Source organism: Eschrichtius robustus, chromosome 14, assembly GCF_028021215.1.
Source record: "Eschrichtius robustus isolate mEscRob2 chromosome 14, mEscRob2.pri, whole genome shotgun sequence".
In the NCBI taxonomy this organism is placed as follows: Eukaryota; Metazoa; Chordata; class Mammalia; order Artiodactyla; family Eschrichtiidae; genus Eschrichtius; species Eschrichtius robustus.
This window is the reverse complement of record NC_090837.1, coordinates 13,824,429-13,834,956: the sequence shown is the minus strand read 5'-3', so window position 1 is coordinate 13,834,956 and position 10,528 is coordinate 13,824,429. Positions and strand designations below refer to the sequence as shown.

The window sequence follows — 10,528 nt, the reverse complement described above, 5'->3', positions numbered from 1 at the left end:
TGCAGCAACATGGATGGACCTAGAGATTGTTATACTGAGTGAAGTAAGTCAGACAGAGAAAGACAAATATCGTATAATATCGCTTATATGCAGAATCTAAAAAAAAATGATACTAATGAACTTATTTATAAAACAGAAATAGACCCACAGACATAGGGAATGAACTTACGGTTACCAGAGGGGAAAGGGGTGGGGGAGAGATAAATTAGGAGGTTGGGATTAACATATATACACTACTATATATAAAATAGCCAACAAGGGCCTACTGTATAACACAGGGAACTATACTCAATATTTTGTAATAACTTATAAGGGAAAATAATCTGGAGAAGAATTTACATATATATATGACACTGAATCACTGTGCTGTATACCTGAAACTAACACAACATTGTAAATCAATTATACTTCAATAAAATATATATATGGTCCTTTCCTGCCTCAAAGTCTTTGAACATGCTATTCCCTTGGCCTAGAATATTCTTTTCCCGATTCTTCCCCCGGTGAACTCCTACTCAGGTTTTCAGCAGAAGGAACTCTCCAGACTCTTTCATGTAAATCAGGCTCCCCTGTTATTCAGTCAAGACAGTCTTTTTTTTTTCTTTTTTTATCATCAAGTAAATATTTTTTAAACAATGTAATTTATGGAAAACATGAAGACCTAAATAAGAAATTGCACACTCGAAAACACACTAAACAATACAGTATTTTTAACTACAGGTACTTGTAGTATATAGATCTCTAGGACTTATTCAACTTGCAAAACTGAAACTTTGTACCCTTTAACCAACACTTCCCTGTTTTCCCCTCCACCCAGCCATTTGGTGACCACATTTCTAACTCTCTGCTTCTATAAATTTGACTATTTTAGATTGCTGATGTAAGTAATGTAGTATTTGTTCTTCTGTGTCTGGCTTATTTCACTTAGCATAATATCCTCAAGGTTCACCCATGTTGTCACAAATGATAGTATTTCCTTCTTTTTAAAGGCTGAATAATATTCCATTGTGTGTAAATACCGCAATTTCTTTATCTATTCATCCATCAATGGACATTTAAGTTGCTTCCCCATCTTGGCTATTGTGAATGATGCTGTAAGGAACATTGAAATGCAGATAGCCCTGGGAGATCCTGATTTCAGTTTCTTTGGTTATATTCCCAGAAGTGAGATTGCTGGATCATATTGTAGCTCTATGATTAATTTTTTGAGGAACCTCCGTACTGTTTTCCATAGTGTCTGCACCAGTTTACTTTCCTGCTAACAATGTACAAGGGTTCCCTTTTCTCCATATCCTCACTAACACTTGTTATCTTCTTCTTTTTTTGATAATAGCCACGCTGACAGGTGTGAGATGATATCTCTTTGTAGTTTTGATTTGCATTTCCCTGATGATTAGTGATGTTGAGCACATTTTCACGTACCTGTTGGCCATTTACATGTCTTCTTTGGAGAAATATCTTTTCATTTCCTTGGCCCATTTCAAAAATTATTTGTTTTATTGCTATTGAGTTGTAGGAGTTTCTCATATATTGTGTCTATTAACCCTTTATCAGATATATGGTTTGCAAATATTTTCTTCCATTATGTAGGCTGCCTTTAATTTTTTTTGATAGTTTCCTTTGCTGTGTGAGAAGCTTTTTAGTTTAATCCAATCCCACTTGTCTATTTTTCCTTTTGTTGGCCTGTGCTTTTGGCATTATGTCCAAGAAAGCATTGCCAAGACCAATATTAAGAAGCTTTTCCCCTATGTTTTCTCCTAGGAATTTTATAGTTTCTAGCAATTCCAGTCTTAGGTATGTAGCTAACAGGAATGAATGCACCAAGAGACAGGGAGAAGAATATTCATGGTGACACTAACTCCAAACCTAAATGTCCATCAACAGTAGAATCAATCAATAAATCATGATATAATCCTACAATGGAATAATACTCAACAATAAACAAACAGCTTCACAGACAGCAGAAATGAAGCTCTCACACAGTTTCAAGTAAAAGAAACCAGCTACAAGAGAGTAGTTTCATTTATATAAAGTCCAGAAACAGTCAAACTCATCTTTGGTGTTAAAAGTCAAGATAGAGATCACTTTGGGAGAAGGGATAAAGTATGGCGACTGGAAGGGCACAGAAGGGAGATGGCTTGGGGGCCTGGCAATGTTCTGTTTCTTGGCCTGGGTGTGGTTGGATGGGTGTTTACCCTGTGATTTCATTGAGCTGTTTGTTTAAGTTTTGTGGATTTTTTTTTCTATAGATATCCTATAATTCAGAAAAAGGTTTTAAAAAATCAGAAGGCCCCCATCTCTGCTGCCATCTGACTTAACGGGCAACGCCCTCCTTACAGCCGCAGCTGGGGGCACTGTTTGCCTTCGCATGGGGAGGGTAAGTGCTCTGAAGCCCCACCATCAGACCTCCCTCTTTGGGCCCAGCCACTCTGATACCTCCGGTTGGCCTCAGGCCAGCTTCCTCTACTCCTGGGGTCCTTTGTGCTTCTCAGGTGGAAGTGTTTTCCCAGCATGCTCCCACCCCTCAGCCAGAGGCCTGGGGGGTCTGGGTTTTGTTTCCTCAGCGACACCCTTCCCTGTGGGCTGCTTCAAATGAATCCTGTGGAAGACAGAGACATGAGAGAGTATTAAAAATGTCAGCGGCAGATCCTGAGATACACAGCTGGGTAAATAGAGCCAGTGGAGATGTTTTTATTAGTGGCTTTATGGTAAGAGTCACTTAAGTTATGGATTTCATGTGGGAGGTGGGACAGGCAAAGAGGACTAAAGGGCCTTCCATCCATTTCCGGACCTGCTGGGACCAAAGCATCTGATGTCCTCAGATCTGAGGGGAGCTCCATCAGTTCTTGGGGGCTCCCATCATTTTAGAAAATGTCAGCCTTTGCATTATCCCTTTACAAAGAAGTTTCCCTCCCAGAGAGGGAAGCTTAAAGCTCCCTTTCTCTTGAATTTCTCTTAGAAGCTTCCCTCCTCCGGAAGAGTTGATATCAGATTGTTTCTCTGGCAAAACATGGTTAGTTTTCAAATGGGAAATAGGAAAGGCCAGTATAGCCACTCTGATCAAGTGTCATGGTCAACGTCCTCACAAGAACCAGAAATGAGTGCCGTCTCTGTAATTAAAATGTCCAGAGTGATTATTTCATGATCACTCATTATGTGAGTTAGAAAGACCAGCGTTCATATTCAAGTCTAACGACTTGTTAGCTACATGACCTTGGGGAAATTATTTAAGCTTCTGTCTCTTCATCTCCAAAAGATAAATAAAATAATACCTACTTCACAGCGTAGTTGTGAGGATTAAATGAATATATACCTGTGAAGCACCTGACACATACCAGGCACATAGTAAACACAGGATAACTGTTAGATACGATCAGTGTTAGACTATGTTTTCCCAACAAAACCATTATCTTAAATAGCAACATTCCCAGGTTCATTGCAGCATTATTCATAATATCTAAGGGATGGAAACAACCTAAGTGCCCATTGCCAGATGAGTAGATCAAGAAAATGTGATATATATAACGTAATATTATATATAATGTAATATATATATAATACATATATATATGTAATGTAATATTATTCAGCCTTAAAAAAAGAAGGAAGTCTTGTCATTTGTAAGAACATGGATGAACCTGGAGGGCATTATGCTAAGTGAAATAAGCCAGAAAGAAAAAGACAAATACTGCATGGTATCACTTATATATGGAATCTTAAAAAAAAAAAAAAAGTCAAACTAGAAACAGAGAGTAGAAAAGTGGTTGCAAGGGGCTGGGGGGTGGGGGAAGTAGGGAGATGCTGGTAAAAAGGTACAAACTTTCAGTTATAAGATGAATAAGTTCCGAGGATCTAATGTATAAAATGGTGACTAGAGTTGGTAACACTATATCAAATAATTGAATTTGCTAAGAGAGCAGAACTTAAATGTTCTCACAAACACACACACACACAAAAGAGGAAAGATAAATATGTGAGGTGATAGATATGTTAGTTAACCCAATGGGGGAAATCCTTTCACAATGTATACGTATATCAAATCATCACGTTCTACGGTTTAAATATCTTACAATTTTATTAGTCAGTTATACTTCAACAAAGCTTAAAAAATAATATGTCTTCTTAGAAGACATAATATTTGAGTGTTGCCTTGAAGGAGTATAATAATACAAATAGTTCAGGGCATTCTAGTTATTTTTACTGCTGAACAATCTACCTCAAACATCATGGCACAAAACAATAATCACCTTATTATGCTCATATATTCTGTGAGTCAAGAATCCGGACAGGGCACAGAGGAGGTGGCCGGTCTCTGCTTCACTGTCTAGAGTCAACTGGGAAGACTTGAACAGCTGGGACTACAAAATCTGCTTCTAAGTGTCTAGTGCCTTGGCAGGGATGGCTGGAAGGCTGGGTTAAGACACAACTGTTATCTGCAGTGCCTACCAGCGCCTGACCCAATATGGTGGCCTCAGTGTAGTTAGACTGCTTTCCCAGTGGCTAGTGTTCCAGTGAAGAAAGCACCAGTTGCCTTGCCTTTTATGATGTAGCCCCAGAAGTCACATAGTGTCACTTCTGCCATACTCTATGGGTCAAAGCAGCCACAAGCCCACCCAGATTCAATTGGAAGGGTCTTAGACTTCATTTCCCCATGGGAAGAGTGTCAAAATATTTGTGGCTCCCCCTCCCTTTTCTTGGTAAACTACCACAGAGTTTACTCTGTGCCAGGTCTCTAGCTAAGTTCTTACTCCCCATGGTGTCATTTGGTCTTCACGATAAGCCAATGAAGTTAGCATTATCATCTTTATTTTTGTAATATATGTAGATAAGGAAACTGAGGTGACAAGAAGCAGTTTCTGGTCCAAGGGCAAACAGCTAGTCATTTGAACCCACATCTGTCTGAACCATGTTATTTGATTTTAGAATCACTGTTCTCGTTAATCTCATAAATATTGAATCCCCCCCATAAATAACAGATAGGATGATAGATAGATAGATAGATAGATAGATAGATAGATAGATAGATAGAGATAGATGCGAACCCTAAGTTGAACAGAGTTGAAGCCCAAATTCCTAAGGGACCACATACTCTTGAGAGCCTGACTCTCTGAGAGAAAGAGAAATCTTAGGAACCTAAAAGAATACAAATACCCCTATGATAGCCACCTAAGAACACTGACAAAAGCCTCCTAGGTAGAGTCTACAAGATGCTGAACATCTGGCTACTTCCAAATATTTGGATGATGGACTACCATATTTTGTCCAACTTTTCTTCCATTTGTTTGATAAACACAGCTGGCTTGGAAGTTAGTAGTGGAATCTAAATGCCAGGAGAGCCCTTAGAGATTTTCTCATCCAAATCCCCTCTTTATACAAATGAAGGAAATATATACCCATAGAAACCAAGGGGCTTGGACAAAGTTGACAACCAAGTGGCTTTGGCATCTTTGTTTCAACATGACTTGAATAGAATCTATCCTGATTTAAGTAAGATATATCTTAGGATCCAAGAATCTACCTCCAGGAAAAATCTTACACATACCTTTATAGTGTAGGTTGCAGTGGAGAGGAATTGGAAATAACCTAGGTGTCCAGCTCTAGGGGAATGATAGAGAAAATGTGGGGAGTGCACACTATGCATTAATTAGAAACAAATAAAAATATAAAATATATGTATACATTTTAATATATTCATATAGCAACAGGAGAGTTTTTAAAACATAATGTTGAATAAACAAATTAAGCAACAAAATGAAATTGGTACCTTACCGATTTTATGTAAAGTAAGTAGATGCAAAAACTCACTATATGTTTTTAAAGGAAAAATATTTAAGGATGTATTTTAGACATATGAAAGTGAATGCCTTTAGATGCCTTCAGTGGGAGAGGGAGACAAAAAATGGGGATTGGAATGAAGACGGAAAATACAATGCATCCAGTACAATAAAATACAATGCAATACAATACAATACCATGAAGTGAGGGGGTGTTTTGCACAAACTAAGTTGATAATATGCTATCAAAAAAGGCGCATAATCACCTCTACTCTGCAGAAGAAAGCCCTCCTATGTTTCAGCCCAGTAACATCATGGGAAATACCAGGAATTCTTTGGCTGCTGACAACACTCCAGATCTTGGCTAAAGGTCCACTGAACAAGGTTGAAGGGTGAAAGAAGCATGTCCTTTAAAAACCCTGTTTTCATCAGCAATAATGGGCTTAAGCCACATGTGAAATATGGCCCCAGTTTCACCTTTCAGGACTTCAGGAACCTGGTTTCCCTTCACATGTCTGGGGGATTTACATCTCAATGGGCGATCACACTGTGGTCAGCTAGGGAGATCACCTTTCGGAAATGATGGATGAATTTCCATCTTCCCAAAGTGGAGGACTTTCTTCAGCCGTCCGACATGCTTTCTGGACGGTCCCATTCACCACCAATATCACAGAGGGGAAAAAATGTCCCTTCCATTTCTAGAACTGTTTATACTTTGTAAAGTACTCTCAAAATCATCACATAAGATATAGAAGGATCAGGAGTTATTATCCCTGTAGCAAGAAAGTTAAAAGGCCTGGTGGGGTGGGGGCGTGCAACATTCAATGATGTACATCTGTGTGACTTTTGAATCCAATCCTACATCTTTTTAATATATTCTTTCTCATGTGATATTTGCACTCCTACAATTGCTAAGAGTAATAACTTCATTGATCAATTTATGACTATGTGCCAAGTACTTTACATAGAGGAGGTCACTGCATCCTTTTATGTGTGGCATACTATTTTATCCATTTTGCAAACAAGGAAACCAAGGAACAGAGAGGCCGCGTAACTTAGGTGAGGTACCACAGCTATACATGGCAGAGCTGATGTCTGAATCTTGCTGATCAGTTCCAAAATCTTCACCTGTAAACACTGTACTTTGCTACCTAGGTCCATAGACCCAGTTTGTCTTGTACTATGTTCTTGAGATACAAGCATCTCATTAATTTATTCATGCATTCACTAAGAATGTATTGTGCACCTATTATTATGTCTCAGACACTGTGCTAAGTCTTTTAGTGGGGACATACAAGCATGAGTGGCCAGGGGAATAATCAGAGTTTCAAATTCTAGATTCAACACTATTTAAGCCTGAGCTCTCCAGAAAGCAGGCTGAGACAAAGATGTATGCACTGGTACTTTGATGGCCAAGTGTGGTCCCAGGGAGCAAGTAAGGGATGGAGGAATGAAACGGGGAAGGAAAGAGAGCCAATACAAGAATGTGTCACCATCGAGTGGACCACCGTGAGGCTACAGGACTTTCTGAGAAGCCGCATGATATGGGCCTCGGGCTGGTCTGTCTCTGAGGAGGAAAAAGGAGGCTTTCTCTCGAGCTTGCATCCTCCAATGATCAAGGACTGCACAAACAGGCCTTCAACTTCTGCCATTTCCAGGAAGATGAGTTAGTTCTTTGCTGTGTCCCATATTTTGACACCTGAAGAAAAGACCTGGGGCCAGAAATGAGAGGTACACAGAGCAGGCCTGAGGTGAAGCCCTGTGTATTGCACCTGCATGAAATATGGTCAGACCTTGTATAGAATGGGACACCAGATAATGGCTGAAATCAAAGACAGGTGAGGCAAGGGGATTGGAAGTGTGCATCGGAAGTCTCCACATCAACGATTTATCAAGTGAGTTCACAAGCCAAATATTAAATGATGATAATAATTAGAGAAATAACTGTGTTATTATGAATATGGCACCTGTCACAAAGGACAGATATACTGCCAGCCCTCTATATGTGCACATTGGACAGTGTTTTCATGCATGCAGACAACGCCCCAATTTTCATCATGATCATATGAACCAAGAGTGGAGTTCCTCATTTACAAATGAGGAACTGAAATTGAGTGTTGATGTTGGTTGCCATGGTTACCCAGACAGAGAGTGATGGCTGGGATTCAAACTCAGATCTCCAACCCCAGGGCTATTCCCCTGTTATCTGTGAAAACCTTGAATTCTTGCCCTATCCTATTTCAGGAAAGGACAGCTGAGTCGGGGGAAGAACAGCTGCCATCAGCCTCATAAAAGATGAGTTTCTTGCCCCCCACTGCTACAGAAGGAAGGCAATGAATCTTTGGTTCTAGCTGGAAATAAAGAAAATTTAGCTAAACCATTGTGGGACAGGAATATTTTCCCAATTTCATTCAGAAATAGATTTAACCCATTCAGCTGCTCACTACCAGTTCCTGTATGCTTGACTCTGGGTGAGTTACTTTTCTTCATGCCTCAGTTTTCTTATCTGTAAAACAGCAATAATAATAGCACCTAGATGATTGCTTAGAGGATAATAAAAAAAATCAGCATCGAACACAGTAAGACACCTCCAAAATTAGCAATTATTATTACCATCTCTAGACTACTTTCACCACCTGTCACTGGCCTGTCATGTTCCCTCCATCCAGGTTATATGAACAACTCGCATCACGCCATTTTCCTTCTCAGAAGTCTTCAGTGATCGCGTTCAAGTGTGTCCAGAATAGGATCTTTTCTCCCTCTTCACTCATTTTCACAACCTACATGCCATTCCCAGCACACACACTGCAATTTCCCAATTCCGGGATTCTTCTGTCTATGCTGACCTTTGCGTTCACTCATCCATTCATTCAATGACACTCAAAGCCACCCCTGCGGCAGGCCCACGGCCCAGCCATGGAGATATAACACTTAACAAGACAGGTGCCTGTCCTAAGGTACTTGCCTTCTCATTTGGGGCAGGCAAATAGGGTGTATCTTGAGAACCAATTCCAGTTAGTTGTAGCTGGTTGGGTTGCCAGTACCCCTATGTTGAAGTGGATTCTAGGGATCTAGGGCCACCTTCAGGCTCAGCTAGAATCTTCTGTGGTGGATTATGGATGTCCACCATTGGCAGAGGAGATGGATTTGGAACATCCTATTTGCCATTCCTTCCCAAGGGGAAATTTGACACACACGTAGTGTCCTTCTCAAAGTCTACCTCCTCTTATCTAAATGGACCACTTTCATTGATCCCCATCCCCAATCAGATGTGTGTTGTCTCTCCATTTGGACACTACTAGTACTTTGCCCCATCAGAGCCTCTGTTTTAGCTTTATGCACTTGGGACCACCATGGATGTTCAGGTGGAGGCCTGAATTAGGGTCATCTTTCACCTCCAGGGTCCAGGTTCCTCCGAAGACTTGTAGGAAACTAGACTGGGGATGTTGGAATCAAACTTACTTGCCTTTAAGCCCTGGCAGGAGACCCTTGAGGACAGAGACCGCTTATTGCCTCTCCTTGTTTCCCTACCCAGTGCCTTGTGTCTGATTTAGATTTATCTTCAGAGACAGAAAAGCAAGGTTTTCTGCTTTTCTTTGTTGTGAACTTTGTTGGCATTGTTTTTTAACGGGGGTGATGGTGATGTTGAGTGTGTTGGCCAAAGTGCTGACGGCACTGGTGGTGGTGGTGGTGATGGTGATGGTAGTGATGGTGCAGTTGTGGTGGTCGTGATAATGGTGATGTTAGTGATGGTGGTGATGGTTTAGTGATGGTGTTGTGGCCACTGCTGCTGGCGTCTATGGTGTTGCTTCTCTTGGTGGTGGTGGTGGTAGTGTTTTGATAGTGGTGGCTTTTTTCCTCCAATTTCCCACAAATTGATTGGGATATATTGTCTTGTTGCATTCAAAGAACTGGCCACATGACTCTCAAATGATTCCCTCCAACCCCTGAATCGATGCATCGAGAGCATCCCAATACCTCTCACAGGTAGCCCAATTTTCAAGCAATTCACGCAACTCAAAAGAAAGAGGTGTAGAAGGTAGCCATGACAAACCCAGGTGCACCGTTCTACTTGAAGGTAATTTTTTATGAAGTACATTAGATCGTGAGTAACTGATCGTCCTGTTTTGTTACCAAGGGAAACATGTTGTGTACTGAGAACTTATTATGGGAATGAACTGCACTAAGCACATTAGCCATAGTTTCTCCTCTAACATTTACAACCACCCTGAGACTTAGGTCCTATTTGACACATTTTACAAATGAGTAGGCTGTGGATCAGATTGACTAAGAGACGGGCAGGGCTTAAAGGCAAGTATGATTCTAACATCTCCAGTCTAGCTGCCTACAAGGCTTTGGAGGAACTTGGACCCTGGAGGTGAAAAGAGGACCCTAATTCAGGTCTCCACCTGAACGTCCATGGTGGTCCCAATGCTCATGGACCACCAATCCCATTCTCATTCTGATGCAGCCTAAGATCCACCATGATTAGTCTCAAGCCATGCACTTGGAACACTGCACCCCGGACCCCACCTTCACTCCACAACATCGTCTGTGCTCTGCTTCCAGCCCTGATGAAGCCTCTCTGAGAAGCACATCTATCCTGCCAAGACGTCAACCACATCATACCCTTGTCCTGCTTAAACCCTCGAACAACCTGCCGTCATATTACAATGAGACTCATGCCATGACTGGCCAGTCTCTGCATGATCTGTCTTCAGCCGCTCCTTGACCTCATCAGCTCCCACCTCCAT

General features: G+C 40.9%; 1 long non-coding RNA gene across 1 annotated transcript in view; it reads right to left on the bottom strand.

Annotated features, from left to right (window-relative positions):
• Positions 1–2,112: 2,112 nt before the first annotated feature.
• LOC137777023 (uncharacterized) overlaps positions 2,113–10,528 on the bottom strand; it is an 87,402-nt gene continuing 78,986 nt past the window's right edge. Inside the window, exon 3 of the long non-coding RNA XR_011076381.1 lies at positions 2,113–2,599. This is a non-coding gene — a long non-coding RNA (uncharacterized lncRNA). The remainder of the gene's footprint in view (positions 2,600–10,528) is intronic.